Source organism: Drosophila persimilis, unplaced genomic scaffold (genome assembly GCF_003286085.1).
Source record: "Drosophila persimilis strain 14011-0111.01,24,50 unplaced genomic scaffold, DperRS2 tig00000191-arrow-pilon, whole genome shotgun sequence".
Classification (NCBI taxonomy): domain Eukaryota; kingdom Metazoa; phylum Arthropoda; class Insecta; order Diptera; family Drosophilidae; genus Drosophila; species Drosophila persimilis.
Window position 1 is genome coordinate 2,915,032 of NW_020825298.1, and position 13,848 is coordinate 2,928,879.

The following is a 13,848-nucleotide window of genomic DNA, read 5'->3' on the forward strand; positions in this document are numbered from 1 at the left end:
TCCGGTGCTGCTGCCGTGTGGTCCGAAAAATTCTCATTAAAGCGAAATATTCACATAATCCCGCATTTATTTGATATGCGATAATAAACGTAAAGAAAACGAGAAAAAAAGGACCAACGAAAATAAAATAAAAACTGAAATAAGCACAACAAATGTATTCCTGTATTTCGTTCTGTTTTTTTTTTCATCTGCTGCTTACTGGCAGAATAGTTTTTGGGAATATTTTTTCTCAATTCTCATTACTTACTTTATTTTTTTTTTTGCATTTCGCAAATTGACGTTGAATGGCAGGCGAAATACTCGTATGATTAAAAGTTGGATACGGGAAATGTGTGGAATTAATTTGATTAAAACGAAGCAGGTACCTGAAAATAAAGAAAAGGAATAAATAATGTCATTAAATTAGCATAAATATTGTGTAGTACGAAATTTTGTATAATAAATAACATTAAATGTGAATTAGAGAATGAATAATGATGAAGTGCTGCTGAAACATGCATTTTATCGTGTTATTGAAATGAAACTACGCATACATATGCATACAATATGGCTAAAATATTTTTGCTTAAATATTCAAAGCTATTTTCATTGTATTTGCTTTGAATTTATGCCTACAGGTGTTAAATAGTTATAAAAAGGTTTTTGATTCGTTTTTACACCTTATAAATATTGAATGAGAGAAATATTCTATATTGAAAGAGTGTTTCTTTTGTAAATGAAAATATTTGAACAATTTTAGGCTTGCAAAACGTACATGCAGGAATACAGAAATACATGCATTTCAGGAATTCAACACGTTTAATGGTTTCTGTGGTTTGTTGTGTAACATGTTTAAATATTAGTTTGCATAGGAAATATAAAAAGAATTTTGGTTGTTTCGAAGCACATTCACTTAACCTTTCAGCTTCTGGAGTCTCATTTGTGGGTAAAATATTGTAAGATTCCGAAGCACACGATAAAATGTCTCCACTGGGATCCCGAATTGTATCACACACTAGTACGAAAAGCTCAGATAAAACGCAAGAGCGCGATGACGTATAGAAGATAAAAGCAGAGCGTAAGCTTAAGCGGGAGAGAGCTTAAAAGAGGAGAGAGAAGAGTCATAAAAGCAAACAATTGTGCATTGGCATATATTTACTTTACTTATCAATACGAAATTATATGTTTCTCTGCTCCGAACAATAATAATATTCATTCCTGTATACACACATACTTATATATGTAAAAATGTACATACATATGTAATCCCATCAACTCGGCGCATTAGATTTCATCACAATCGAAGCTTTTGTATTTAAAACCCACTTTGATGGGAGCTTAGCATTCGCGAGTGCTTCCGAATTGCGTTCTTCGTTCGATCACTCCGAAAGCTTCCCCTTTTTCGTTCCCTCTGATTCTTCACTCGAGAGGGAGTTCTCGTATAACTCTTGACGTTTGTTGACTCTTTTTATCAAGCTTTTGGCACGCGAATAGCTCAATGAATGTGAATACCCTCATATAAATGGGTCACGTCTCCCAATCAGTTCCACCCAGAAACAGCTGCTTCCCCAACTCCAGTGTGACGCCAGAGCCGAGGCCTAATCTACAGCGAACTTGAAAATACAGAGAAATGCGATGTAATCTGAAACGGATGCACGTCGTCTGGTGAAGGAGGAGAGGGCGTAGGAGTAGGAGAGGGAGCAGGGGTAGCGGGGACTTTCCAATGGAGAAATTGCCCTCGAAATAAAGTGAGAATTACTCAGCGCAATTATGCAGCTCATTGCCCTTGAGTTATGGCTTATGCTCTTCCCGTTTATGTTGTTGTTGTTGCTGCATGCGGCATATGCAACCTTTAGGCAGAGAGGTAACCATACCAGACCATGCCACACCATTCGTGGAGAATGCACACACATGTGCAACGCGGGGCACGGCACGCACGAAGGTTCCCCGTTTATTAAATGTTTTGTTAGAGATGGTAACGTGAAGGGCTTTAGGAGCAGGTTTGATTCGATATTTCGATAGTTTTTCATAGGTAAAACCTGTATAGCTAATATCGGAGAAGGTTTAAGGGATAGTTGATTGAGTTTTCTAACAAAAATTGATCAGAAATCGGCTATATGCCTTCTCTGGGGTTAATGGAATACTTCAGTTCTTATAATAATTCAATTATATTCAATATTTTGTATGTTTTTGAAAGGGATATTGCGTCAAATATCCAGAGATGATGATTTTAGATTGTTATAGATCGTATGGTGTAGTAGGGCCACATGTTTTTCAGAACCTATTCCACCTCGAACTCGAATTCCTCTTCCTTCCTCTGGCACCCTATGACCCTCCCTTGCACGCTACCATCTCTAAGCCTCTCACTATTTATAGAAAAATTCATTTATTACACACGAGTTTAGGGTTTTTTTTTAGAGCCACATGTGAGGGGCATGTCCGCAGTGTCGCGTTCTGGTTCTCATTCGGAGCGGATCGTGCAACGTGGATAGCAGGGCATGCGCAACGGCTGTGCTATGCCTGTGGCTGTGCTCTTGTTTCAATAGGCCGAACCCACATTTGCTGTCACATCAGGTATCCCATAGAATCGAATCCATCTGTGGCGGAGTGTCAGGGCCGCCTTCTTAATGGAAATTGTCATCGCGACACAAAGGAGAAAAAAGTTCAAACTTTATTGAACTTTTCGGTGGTATTGAAATCCAACAAATCCAACATTAGCTTTGTGTTCTACTCGAAAATATCTGCTGAATCATCACACTTCCATGTAATTTTAGGGCAACCAACCCAGAGATGATGATGATCATGTCCGATTGATGATGATGATGTCCAGAGGAGAGCTCGTATGTTTTAATTAGAATATCGTGAGTTGTTTGGCTTTCGATCATATGGCAAACAATACTCTCGTATCTGTATACCCGTTTATGTGTGCTTTACCCGTGGGTGGCCATTCCCAATGACTTGGCACAAAACATAAAGTAAACTGAAAACCGAAAACCGAAAACAACAGCAGAATATCTCGTTGAAGTCTTTCGAGGAGTTGCCATAATTATTATTCTCTCCGCGGACTCCAGAACTTGTCCGCATTTAATAAAGTAATCAAATCCGTTCCTGAGAATGGAGATTTCGGAATGGAGTGAGAATTCCGTGTATTGCGGGAAAAACGGGTCTCTTCTGAAGTTCTAATTAGTGGGATATTTTGAGGAAATTAACTTCAGATCAGACCTTCAAAAGCTGCCTGCTTTTTGCCTTTACGATTAATCATTTTCTTAATATATATTCAAAAATTAGCCAAAATTCTTCGACCCAAAAAATTCCATGTGAAAATCTGCTCCCATTGCAACAATCCCACCCATAGAAAACCTTGTAGAAAACCTGTTGCCCGAAAATGCCAAAAATGTTGCCAAGCGTCCTGCAACATGTGTCTAGCCACGCACGTGGGTGGCACGAAACGAAATGGAAACGAAACAAGTTCCACACACCATCGGGCTTCGGGTTTCTGTTCGGTTTTGTGTTCGTTTGGCGTACGATTTGGACAAGTTTGGTACCCTGGAGGTGGAGGGAGAAGGAGGAGGTATGTGTCCATGTCCATGTCCATGGTCAGGTCTCTCCCGCTGGCTTAAAGAGTATTTCAGGTGAGGGTGCGGGTGGTGGCTCCTCAGTCTCCGTCTCAGTTGACTTCATTACCGGGGGACACTTGAAACGAGGAGGCGACAAACAGCGTAGGGACAAACGTCGAGTGCGGTGCCGCCTAATGACACACAGCAGATACGAGGTACTTCAAACTCTTCTTCATACGATCTCTGGGTCGCCTCCCCCCTCCTTTTCGGGGGACCCTGTGTGTGTGTGTGCGTGATAATGATACGTACGACCTGGCACTGTTGACACCCAAAGCATCCTTTAAGCCTCCAGCGTCCAGAGCCTCCAATGGCGTGTCAAAACGAGGTGTTAGAAGAGGATTGCACATGCAACACGGCTCTGGCTGGCTGCCTGTCATTTCTGTCTGGTCTGCGATTCCCATTGCGTGTCTGCGTCCTTCGCTTATCGCCGTATTTGGGCTTAAAAGGTGTTAAAACTGCCAAATGCTCAGCTATCGCCAAGGGGACACTGTCCTTGGCTCAATGTTGCATAAATACACAGGATTTCATTTAAAGTTTGGGTACAAATTTCAACTGGTTTAAACACAGGCCAGAAGTGAATTTTTAGCTTGTGCAAAGTACATTCCAAAGTTTCAGATAGATAAATACAAAAGGAATAGATGTACTTGATACAGATGATAGTATAATGGATGTACATAGATACATATTGGGATATATCTCCCAAACGGGGGAGGCACTCCTCCCAAGGACATGGAGCACTAACATCCGCTTGATTCCTTCGTCCCAAATTCGAGTACGAGCCAGATATTGAATATTACGCTCATTCGAAAGTACTGATTGGTACTTTAGACAAAGAATGTCACAATTTCCATGCGCTCGAATGTAAACATGCAACTTTATATACATTAATAGGTAGAAAGATTGAAAGAGACAATTATATACAACTCATAGATACAAGATCTAGGAAAAGATACAAGTAATATTGATAAAAACACTCCCTTGAAACCCGCGAAAAATACTAAGTCTTCAAAGTCACCTTAGCTCTAAGTTGACGAAATTTCAAAAGCAGAACCATCCAAGAACAATCTTTCAGATGCTTTACGTATCTTAGGGTCTGCTCTATTGCACACCTGAAAGGCACCCCAAAAGAATTCCCTATGGGGGGGCACATGGCAGCCCCCTCAAAAAACCATAATTCAATAAATAAAATTCCGATTATAATTACTGAATAACTCACTCAAAAGTTGCTCCTGTGGTATGCCACAACCCCAAACCCCGAAAGACACGCTGCCAGTAAATGGAAATATGGCTCGAGAATGCAGCACTCGGTGGCTGCTATCGTGGGTAATTAATAAGCCATGGCAATGGCAATTTTTTCCACTAATCGTTGCAACAAATTGCGGCATGTGTGCAGCACACTTTGCACAAAGGAGAGACGGGCGAAGCGGTGCATTTCGATTACAAATTGCAAATGAACGCAAATCGATTAAGTTGTTTGCTCTGCGGCTCCTCATTCGATGGCGAAAGGGGGGGAAAAACCATAGAGAGGGGGAAAATATGAAATGATCATGCAAATATTAGAGGGGGTACGGTCGGGGGGGACTGGTGTGTGGCAGTGGCAGGTTGGGTTGCACGTGCTGAAAGACAACACATTAGCTTTGTTCTACGGAGTGAAAGTATCTTTTAGCTTCACTGCTTCAGTGCTTCGGTGCTTCAGTGCTCTTTCATGCCTCTTCCCCTTACGCCTCCCCTCCCCTCTACACCCAAGTCCAAGGCGGCTGTCTGGCAGCGTGGATCTTCCTTCTATTTGCAACATTTTGCGGCCAAACAATGCATGCGCTTGCCCTCTCTTTCCCTCCGCACTCCCCTGCCATTGAACTGGGAAATGTTTATTTAAATGCGCAAAATGCGTTCCGACTAGAAGTACAGTGGGGATTCGAGAATGGAGGATGGGAAATCGCTTTTAGAGTTTATCGGAAAATAGTTTGGAAAATGGAAAATTCTTTAATTTTTGGGTTATTTATATTGACTTTTTAGGTAATGAAGAAATAAATAAAATAAATATTCTCTCTATGATATGGTAACATCGATGCGAGTAAGCCGGGGTTGACGTTAAAGCAAAGCCCCTGACCAAAAAAATAAATTTCCTTTTTAATTTTTGGCCGGGAAGAAGTTCTATTTTAAAGTCCGAGTACTTCATGATTTGCCACAGAAGAAGTGCGACAATATTTGACCATACAGTGGAGCCCATTTTCCATGACCCATCTTCAATTTTCATCGAGAAGATAGTGGCACTATCGGCATAGCTTTAGATACTCCTCTTTCTTCTTAAAGTCCCTTCTGAGCGCCAGTTCTGTCCAATTGGTGAGTGCCCACTGTGTGTTTACCTGCCGCTTAACTAGCCAACATGTTGGAGGCACATAACCAACCAATGCCACAACGTTGCTTGCCACAAAGCAGGCAGGCAGCCGCAGCCAGAAAGCACAGCACATCCGACCGACCGAGCGACCGACCGAGACCCGACCGACTTGATTGCCGGAGACCATTAAGTGCAGCCAAACTGTTGCGCATGCGCACAGCCTTCGCTCCATTTGCTACTCCGTGCCCCCACCCAGCCCCTCAATGAGGCATGCCCCTCCTGCTGCCACCGTCTGCCGTGTAAGCGGCGGCATAATGAGCCGCGCAGTTACATTTATTTTAAATCTGATATACATATTTCTCTCTCTCCTCCTTTTTTTTCCTTCTCTGCTTTTTGTGCATTGTGTTATTTGGGCCTTTGTTTTGTTTTGTTGCTGTTGTTGTTGGTGGTTTTTTTTTTGGCCAGACTGCAGCTCAATGGCCATTGTTGCCCCACCGTCCACCGTCTGTTGCCGCTGGCGACTCTTACAAAGACTTTAACCAAAGCCTAGGCAGGGGCTTCTGATAGATTCCAGGGTATTCAGGGGATGCCAGAACTTTGTCAAGGAAAGAACTTTGGAAATACTGGAGAGAACTGGGACTTTAATCGAGATGGATGCCAGTACGCTTGGATCTCTGTAGAAAATCTGAAGAAACCATAGCCAAAAAGGTCCAAGAATGGAAAATTTTCAATGAAAATTGAAAGTTTTCTTTAAACAACAGAAAGCATTATTCGGAATAGTAAGCAGAGATCAGAAGGCCTTGAATTTGGGAGTAAATAAAGGATATTATTGTCTATCTCTCTTCAAAATAACATCCTTCTGAAGCACTTGAATCATTCCGCAAAGAATAGACTTCAAGCCTTTAGGATTTGATGGCTTCTATCCTTTCTCGTAACTCAGTCCTCTCCCGGCCTCGAGCTCCTTTAAAGGTCATTTAACATTCGTTACATTCCGTACAGTGAAGCGCGCCTGCGCCTGCGCCTCCGTCTTCTTGTTTTGATTGTGATTCAGGATGGGCAAGGGGAAAGGGTACGGGGCCAGGGCCAGGGCCTGCCAGGCTACGCATGGCTGCTGCTGCCGCTGCTGCTGCCAGAACGCAAATGTATGCAAAGAGCCATTGAATTTGCACTGCAGATGATGGGGGGAGCAGATGGAGAGGGGGAGAGGGGGCGGAGCATGGGTTGACTAAAGAATGGTTGCAGATTCTTGCGTCTAGATTTTGTGTTTATTTTGCCCCGAACAATGCACATGAATAATGTGTGTGAATCGCGAATCGCGCCCCGAAAACCTGTGCAGCGATCGGCCCGAGATCTCTACCCAGCCCAGCCCTCCCCCAACCAAATCCACCTCCCTCCCCCACCGAGGAGTGTGTGTGTGTGTGCAGCAGTTTGTGGCATTAATCAAAGCGCACTCGCCGACAGACAGAGTCGCCTGCCATCTCTCTCTCGTAATGACCAAATATAAGAAACGAAACGAATAGGCCCCCGAGCCCCCAGGCCCCTGCCTGACCAAACGGACAACACAGAGAGAGAGAGATCTCAGACGGATCTAAATGCATTGGCAAACAGAAAGGCACAGGCTTTGGTAAAGGCAAAGGCAGAGGCCCAGGCATTTGGCATTTCACACTTTTACAGCCCAAAGGCAGAGGCAGTCGACCGCCGACTGCGACTGCGACGGTGACGGCGACGGCGACTGCAACTGACCGCCCGACCGCCCGACCGCCCAGTGGACCATGCCAACCGTCGAACCTATTGATTTAAACAATATTTTTCTTTTTTTTTTGGGGGGGTTTTTGTCTACATTTTCTTTGGTCTTTTTTTGTGTACTTTTGTGATTTTTTTCGGGAAAGCGTTAACTTTGTTTTGGGAATTAAAATTTGAGCGAAACGTTTACCCTCTCGTAAGTATCTCAACAAAATCAAAAAAACAATGTGGGAAAATCATTGAGGCAATCCAGTGGGAAACTCGGGAGAATTTTATTGACTTTAGGGGGAAAATGTTTTTGTTTTTTAAGATTATTATTAATTAAGAAGATATAGGTATTTATGTATATTTTTTGTAGGATTTTAGGTCAAACATTAATAGCATACAGTTGAACTTCCATAACTCGAAGGTCTGTATATTAAATTTTTTATATTTCGAACTAATACGAAGGGCAACAGCGTTTAGGGAGCACTTTATGGCCAACTTTGTAAGTCGAAGTCTCCATTAATCGAACGTTTTCTTGGTCGCTGATAATAGCCTTTGATACCTTTCTTACTAGAACCTAGAACCTAGAACTCAGAACCTAAACATATTTTCTTCGAAGCTTCGAGACTTGCAGCAAAATTTTGTGTAAAATCGAAATATGGAGCTCTATTCATGACGTTGTATTTTGGTTATTCTCGCTCGAAGCGTTTTATTCCGTATTCTACTCGATATGTCAACTATCGAAATAGACCCACAGCGATCCATCTTGCATTAAGAAAACGGATCGAAATGTTTTCACGCTCCTTTTCTGAAAATCTGATGTATAAATTTAGGCATCATAACCACCAATCATCATGTGCATTCAGCAGCAGAGCTAAATCTTAAGAAATACATCACTGATCCATGATCAAGCTGTGCTGGAGCCCGTTTCCTTAGAATTTGTTCTAGCAATATTATATTTTCTAGAGAATACTACGATCCTTTTGGGGCCCCTTAGTCATGGGTTGTGTCGGGATTGGCTCACGGTAAAGTATGGTTTCCGGTTTCGGTATTGAAGATTTGGTGGTGCTGCAGATTCTTTTGGTGTTCAGTACTTCCTTGGTGAATGGTGGAATTATACGGGTATTTTCATATAATATTGAATAAATCTCTGCATAATATATTCTAAAGCTAAAATCTATCTTTCTTTTGTCTTTGGGGTGCCTTCTGGTGGTACCGTTTCTGGCCTTCATTATCATTTTGCAGATAGCTCTTTTCGAGTGCAGCGCCCAAAACTGTTGGCATTTTAATGGTCAAATAATATTACAGTTGCAGGCGGCATTTGGCATTTTGTTGAATCTGGAAATCTTTAGTCCGAGGCGGTGTTAACATCGCCCCCAAAATTCGTGACCAACAAACGGAGGAGTTCTGCCTGCCACCAGCTGCTGCCGCTGCTGCATCTGAAATCATCATCATCTGAAGAGAGTATATATATGCATTTGTATCTGTGTTTCTGTGCATGTGTATATGTGTATGTGAATGTGGCTTAAACAATTCCAATTCCTATATATTCAATTATTGTCTTTCTGTTATTTGCTCGCTGGAGATTCAAGGCGGATTCAAGCCAAGTGCAAGGAAAGTAGACGTCGTCTTCAATCGGCAATGGCAACCGAGGGGATGCGCTGTAAGTACTCCTGTGCTGGAGAGCCATTGGAGCTGAAAGACCAGGGTTTTCCAGACAAAAGGAAGTAGCCAAGTCCCAGAATTTCCCCTCTCTTGGCGCTGATCTAATAGCCGAGACATTTTGATCTCTGATTAGAAGATTGATCCATTCATTTGTCAAATTTCTGACAGCTCTCCAGTGCACACCAATGCGCCGTGTGGCAGGCCATATGCTCTTGCCGCTTGAGTGTAGAACCCTTTTTCTACTACCGGCGGCGTCAACGGCGGCTACAGAGTCAAAAAAGTTGTGGCTGCCGCTGCAACTGAAGAATGCAACAAGAAGCATTGATTTCAAATAAATTTTGCTGCCGGCCAAATTGTATGCCGGGTTGCGGCTCTTTTCGGGATGGGATGGGATAGGATAGTGGGATAGGATAGTTGTTTGCTCCATCGATGGGTGTGGGGCATCGGATTGGGTCTCGGTCTCGGTCTGGGTCTGGGTCTGGGTCTGGGTCTGGGTCTCTGTCTCTCGGTTCGTGCCGCTTGCTGCTCGGTGCTGCTGCTGCTGCTGCTGCCAGCCGCAGCTGTGGGTGTGTGTCTTGGGTGCGCGCACAGAGACAGAGACCCAGAGATATGGACGGGGGACAGGCAGGCAGACAGCGAGACAGACAGACAGACATATACACACGCCCCGATGCAGGCGCTGATATGGGATGCATGTAAATGCAATCGTATCTTACGGCTGTGCACTTTCTAGTCAGAGACAGAGCCAGGGACAGAGGCAGAGCCAGAGTTGGAGCACAAGTTCAAGTTGCACGTTGCACGTTGCACGTTGTTCGCGCTGCTCTCCATCTGGCATTGTTTGCTCTTCATTGTTGTTTTCTTTTTTGTTTTTCGGGGGGATCCGTTGTGTGGCTGTGCGGCTGTGCGGCGGTGCGGCGCTTTGGCGCTGCTCCTGTTATTCTACTAAGTTGATAACCATGTTCAAATAAATCACCTTTTGCGTGGCTGCAAGCGAAAGGCGAAGCGAACCTGGACGGTTGGGATGCTGCAGAGATGGTGGATGGGGGGGATGGGGGGGATGGGGGGATGGGGAAGAGAGAGGACCGGGGGCACATCCACATCCACATCCGTGTGGCATGTTGCGGCTGTTTTGCGGTAGGACCAACTATGAGTCGCTTGTCGTTGCATTTCGGCTTTTATCTTTTGTTTGCAATATTCAGATGCATCTTTCAGATAATTTGTTGCTTTTGCTAACCGAAAAGGTAACGTTGGCTTCGGTTTCGCTTTTGGTATCGCAACCACAGCGGCACAAGGCAACAAACACTACAATGTCTCATGCCACCACCCACCCAGTGGAAGGACAGTGGTTCCAAATCGATGGGAATTTGGAAGGAATAGCCTAGAACATCCGTAGGACGCCTAGATCTTAACCTGATTTTTGGCTGGATAGCTCTGTCCATCTAATGATCTGTTATCTAATAGATTCCACAAAATTATTGTGATTAAATCATTTTTATAGCCAAATAAAAGCAAGTTTCTCAGCGGGTCCGAACGTGCTCACTCGCACCCTCGTGCTGTCCTTCGTTATTATTTTTATTTATTTTTTCCCCCATTTCCATGGTCCTTGCGCCACTGTTCCCTGGTCTATGTGCGATTATTTTAGCATAATAAAAATATATATCTGCAAAATGTTTTTGTTTCTGTGGCTGGGGGCACTGGATAATGGCATAATGTGCTCCAGTCGCAGCCACAGCCACAGCCGCAGCCGCTGCCAGAGCCTTGTGCCTGGGCCTTTGATGCCATATCGATTTCAAGGCACAAAAATTGCCATATCCGCCCCCCAGTCGCTGTCTCTCACCTCTCTGTGTATCTGTATCTGTATCTTTGCAGCTGCCGTCAATTTCCAGGAGACTTTGAGGGGGAGGGAGGACTCTGGGACTTGGACTCTCAGACTCTGGCCCCGGGCTGTTGGTCTCATTAGCCAACTGCGAGGGAGACAGGGAAACAGGGTTACAGCACAGACAAGTTTTTGCTACGTGACAAAGTCACAACACTTGACACACACGTTCTCACCGGAGCAGGAGCAGTGGGGAAGGACGAAGACAGGACGAGCAGAAGAGAACAACAAATTAGCACAAAAGTTACAAATACTTGACCTTTTCCTTGGGCGTGGAGTCTGATTAAGTTGTTGCTTATCAAATGACATTAACTAATTGCAAAGAACCTGCGAATGGGCATTGGGGAGGGGTACTTGTCGGGCTTTAAGGAAAACCCTTACTCTTGCAGAAGCTTCCCCCCAGCCCATTCGATGCCAACATTTGATGCCCATTTATAAATTTAGAATCTCCTTTTTTGTGTTCATAATCTCATATAAGACCCGCTTACAGCCCCCGTCCCCCATCTCCATCCACCGACTACGATTCCGATTGTGTCAACCCCCCATTGGAGCGTGTAAAAGTTTTTGCGCCATTTGATTTGGATTAGTTGTGCCGTAGAGGGGGTGTAGAGGGGGAGTGGGTAGTGGGGAGGCTCAGCTGCGCCAACAAAGAATTGTCAACAAGAAGAAAGTTTTACTTTCGAATCGGACCAAAGTTTTGCCGGCAATTGTTTAGACCCTGACTCGCGAAGATATTTCAGAACGTTAGCATAAAGTCGACAGCTGAAGAGTGGGTGTTTGGGGTGTGTGGGGCGTGTGTGGGAGCTGTGGGAGGGGGAAACAGATGGGAATTAGGTTAGGGATGAACAGATTTTACTATGATTAGAATGAAAGTCAAAGTTGGAATAAACAGGTAACAAAAAGCTGGAAATTCCACTAAGAAAAATTACAGCCATATTTAAGAGAAATAAAAACAAGGACAAATCTACATTGAGAGAAAACTTGCACACAAAACTCATATTTAAATTAAATATTCGGTTATTCCATGAAAACCTACTGAAATTAGATAAAATTCACTTCGATTTAAATAATAATTTAATGAAAAGAATTGTTAAAATAAATATATATTATATTAAATTTGTGGGAAACACAATTTTTCAGTTTACTGCCGGTTTAAGAGCCTTTCCATTCTCATTTTTCAAATGAAGAATCATTTTTTCCAATAAATTATTTATTTTTCTACAAGTTTAAGTTATTTCCTACAAATTTAAATATTACAAAATATATTTAAATAAATGAAAACACTTCCATTTGCATATTTCGTCAATATAATGGCATTAATATCGAAATCTAAGTGTAACTATACGGAAATAGTGATTTTTTCTTTGGGTGTACGCACCAAAGCTTTGGTATCTTTGCAAAGTAAGGAGTCCCGCTCTTTTTTGGTGAGAGAGCGGCTTGAGAGCGGTACAGAGTTTACAATGACACGATTAGTGCACTCGGAGACGAAGATGATAACGAATACCCAGCCGAGCACAGCGCATTGTTGCTGAGAGAGCTTGCAAAAATTTGCAGAGGGAGAGAGAGAGAGAGAGCAATTGAATGAGAGAAGCGCGATGGTGCGTTTTGTTCTTGTGCGTGGAGCAAAGCTCGTAATAGAAATAAGCAACTGTTTTGGCAGACACGATCGAGCGGGCACAGAAAGCAACAAAGCGCAACAGCAATGTGCTCGAGGCGAAATAAAGGCAAAAATGCAATAACAGGAGAGCAGCCTCTTAACCCTAGAGGGTGGACCATTTAACGATGGATGATCATCAGCCCATACTGGATTATTTCCTTTGTCATTATAGTGGTTTTGTGAATTGAACTTTCAACGAAGCTTGTTTTTAATGTAGTACAAAATAAAAGGAATAACCATCTAGGGTTAATTCAGGCTCACTCCTTTCAAATATATTCATGGATATTGATTTGCTTTAGGAAATTGTAAGCATAATTCACTCCAAACTATTACCAAATCTCAGACTATCATCTGATAAATATTCTACTAGGACTTGTGGGTTCACCCTCAACGTTTTCCCTATTACTTAATCAGCAGTTTACATCAAGCTTACATGCTCAAAACAGAACAGAACTAAACAAACCTGTAATTAGCTGATTACCGAATGTTAAATGTTTCTCTTCTGTAATTTGAAAGAGGAAGTCCTTTAGCTTTACCCTGTGTTCCAGCCGCTAGTCTGATTTCCGATTTCTGACTTGTGGGCCATTATTTATGCCACAGAAAGGAAATGTGTCTCACATTTAAAATTGATTGTCATGTTGTCACACAAAACCAAAACCCACACACACATAATGAAACATAGGGAAATACAAAAACCGAGAAAACCAAAATATTTGGGTCCTGGGGAAAGAGAGAGAGAGTGAGAGCGAGCTTTTGTAAACGTATTTAATTACATTTGCCAATTGTCTATGAATATGTTAGCAGCGTGTAAATACAAATGAACAAATTAATAAATATGTATGCCCAGACGGCAGACGGGACCCAAACGGAATGCAGTCATCCAGTATCCAGTATCCAGTACGGTTGTTGTACTCGTATTGTCCTTGAACATTGCCGAAAGATAAACTTGCTCCGTGTGCCGTGCTGTCTGTCCCTCTGACCCTCCTTC

The 13,848-nt window shown here is 43.0% G+C and overlaps 1 long non-coding RNA gene across 1 annotated transcript in view; it reads right to left on the reverse strand.

The window, feature by feature from the left end:
- Window positions 1-285: 285 nt before the first annotated feature.
- The window catches only part of LOC113565795, a 106,496-nt gene continuing 92,933 nt past the window's right edge, over window positions 286-13,848 (reverse strand). Inside the window, exon 4 of the long non-coding RNA XR_003408797.1 lies at window positions 286-365. This is a non-coding gene — a long non-coding RNA (uncharacterized LOC113565795). The remainder of the gene's footprint in view (window positions 366-13,848) is intronic.